General features: G+C 45.9%; 1 non-coding gene across 1 annotated transcript in view; it reads left to right on the forward strand.

The window, feature by feature from the left end:
• The first annotated feature begins 1,633 nt into the window (after window positions 1-1,633).
• LOC113500378 overlaps window positions 1,634-3,059 on the forward strand; it is a 1,894-nt gene continuing 468 nt past the window's right edge. The window contains exon 1 of the ribosomal RNA XR_003401192.1: window positions 1,634-3,059. This exon is cut by the window's right edge and continues 468 nt beyond it. This is a non-coding gene — a ribosomal RNA (small subunit ribosomal RNA).

Below are 3,059 nucleotides of genomic sequence, written 5' to 3' on the forward strand. Positions count from 1 at the left end.
AATAACACAACAAGAACGCTAAACGAAACTAACTCGCACTCTCACTTCGTACATATACACCACGACGGCACGGGCAAGCTGTGACAAGCCGCTTGAGAGCGAGAACACACCTCGAACGAACATACATACTAGGTACCTACCTACCTAACTACAATATAAATGCAAAAAAAATATATCATGGTGGGTGATCTTAGCGTCTTAAACGCATCTCTAACTATGCATACATATATGTATTATAGTACCTACTAACTAGTAGTAGTAGTAGTAGTAGTAGTAGTAACCAGAAACCCAGCAGGCACGCGCGCTCGCGCGGGGGGGGGGGGGTGCTTGCGTTCCTGCCTTCATAGGCGTCTGTGTCACACCACACCAATGAAGACTCAAACACTCACCAAGTCGTTGAACCTAGACAAACACCCAGGCACCCCCCCCCCCCCCCCGGCCACACACCCCCGCTCTGCAGCGCCTCAGGTTCTTTTGTGGTGGTCGATGTTAGTTCTTCAGGTTGATGGAGGCCACCCTCTCAACATATTCAATACCAATATCTGGGTGGGTGGGGGAGGAGCGGAGGGGGGAGGGTAGGGGCGGGGGCTAGGTCTCCACTGTCGGCTTTCACTCACCTCGAGGGTAGGTAGTGTTTGAATGACACCACCGACGATCCCTGATCTGCTGATCTCGAAACTTTCAGTTCACTCGGTCGCTTGGTACGTGGATATCTCATCGTATAACGTATTTCTCCTCCGATACTATATACGTTTAAGTTTGCAACAATGTCATGCGGCGCGCGCAGATGCGCGCACGTATGATGTTGTGCGCGTGCGCGTGCGCAGCTTTCAGCGACTTAACGTTGACACGCGAACATTATTATGTTAGTGTGTTTCACGTTAAGTCGCTGAATGTCGTCTACGAACGAAAAATGGACGACACACACATGTAGTAATATTATTATGAAGATGATCAACACACATACATATTATTATATATATATATAAGTGTATATATATATATTAGTATGTAAGTGTGTAGTACTGTGTGTGTTGTGCGTTTGTGTAACTTCAACTGTGTGGACCGTCGGTTCGTAACAACGTTACGATTCGTTAACGGTTCAAATGTTATAAAATATGACTTTAATCGTGACGTGATCGATTCAAACGCGCACGGATACGCTAATGTGAATCTTTCGCGAGTTCAATCACGATTATTTATTTTTGTGTAAATAGTATTGTTCTATATACGCATTATTATATGATTACATATATAAACTAAACAATGAATATAGTGAATACGGACTCTGTACAATCCGGGCAATTAAATCGTTGTTTGACGTATTTTATTATGTTAACCGAGATTATTATTAAAGTGAATGAAATCGTGTCTCGATACGAACGTTCACCATCGGGGTTTTTTCATTATATGTACCCTTATAGGCGTCGTCGTAGTCGTCGTCGTCGTCGTCGAAAACAATATTCGTCTCAATTATTATACGAGCTCGCCCGTACAAGCGTCTGCGTTAATCCGTCGACGCGCGGGAATGAGGATTTCTCGTAAGTATCGATATAGAGAGAGGACGGTATACGTGTGTACCACCGCAATCGAAAATCGAAACGAACGAGAACGTCTTTCATATGAATGAAGCTCCCTGGTTGATCCTGCCAGTAGTTATATGCTTGTCTCAAAGATTAAGCCATGCATGTCTCAGTGCAAGCCGTATTAAGGCGATACCGCGAATGGCTCAATATATCAGTTTTGGTTCCTTAGATCTTACTCAGTTACTTGGATAACTGTGGTAATTCTAGAGCTAATACATGCAATCAGAACTCTGACCAGTGATGGGATGAGTGCTTTTATTAGATCAAAACCAATCGACGGATGGCATGTGTCTGAAGTCGTTAATTTTGATGAATCTGGATAACTTTTGCCGATCGCATGGTCCAGTACCGGCGACGCATCTTTCAAATGTCTGCCTTATCAACTTTCGATGGTAGTTTCTGCGACTACCATGGTTGTCACGGGTAACGGGGAATCAGGGTTCGATTCCGGAGAGGGAGCCTGAGAAACGGCTACCACATCCAAGGAAGGCAGCAGGCGCGCAAATTACCCACTCCCGGCACGGGGAGGTAGTGACGAAAAATAACGATACGGGACTCTTACGAGGCCTCGTAATCGGAATGAGTACACTTTAAATATTTTTAACGAGGAACAATTGGAGGGCAAGTCTGGTGCCAGCAGCCGCGGTAATTCCAGCTCCAATAGCGTATACTAAAATTGTTGCGGTTAAAAAGCTCGTAGTTGCATTTGTGCGCCGCGCTGTCGGTGCACCGCATCCGCGGTGATACTGACACGTCTGCGGAGCATATCGTCGGTGAGCCGGCGGTAATACGCCGGTTCAATATCAAAATCCTATCGCGGTGCTCTTCGGTGAGTGTCGAGGTGGGCCGACAATTTTACTTTGAACAAATTAGAGTGCTCAAAGCGGGCTCAAAATGCTGCTTGAATATTTCGTGCATGGAATAATAGAATATGATCTCGGTTCTATTTTGTTGGTTTCAGAACTCCGAGGTAATGATTAATAGGGATAACTGGGGGCATTCGTATTGCGACGTTAGAGGTGAAATTCTTGGATCGTCGCAAGACGAACATCAGCGAAAGCATTTGCCAAAGGTGTTTTCATCAATCAAGAACGAAAGTTAGAGGTTCGAAGGCGATTAGATACCGCCCTAGTTCTAACCGTAAATATGTCATCTAGCGATCCGCCGACGTTACTACAATGGCTCGGCGGGCAGCTTCCGGGAAACCAAGATTTTGGACTCCGGGGGGAGTATGGTTGCAAAGCTGAAACTTAAAGGAATTGACGGAAGGGCACCACCAGGAGTGGAGCCTGCGGCTTAATTTGACTCAACACGGGAAATCTCACCAGGCCCGGACACCGGAAGGATTGACAGATTAACAGCTCTTTCTTGATTCGGTGGGTGGTGGTGCATGGCCGTTCTTAGTTGGTGGAGCGATTTGTCTGGTTAATTCCGGTAACGAACGAGACTCTAGCCTGCTAAATAGGCGTCGTC

The sequence above is a fragment of the Trichoplusia ni genome, chromosome 13, assembly GCF_003590095.1.
Source record: "Trichoplusia ni isolate ovarian cell line Hi5 chromosome 13, tn1, whole genome shotgun sequence".
NCBI classification, from domain to species: Eukaryota; Metazoa; Arthropoda; class Insecta; order Lepidoptera; family Noctuidae; genus Trichoplusia; species Trichoplusia ni.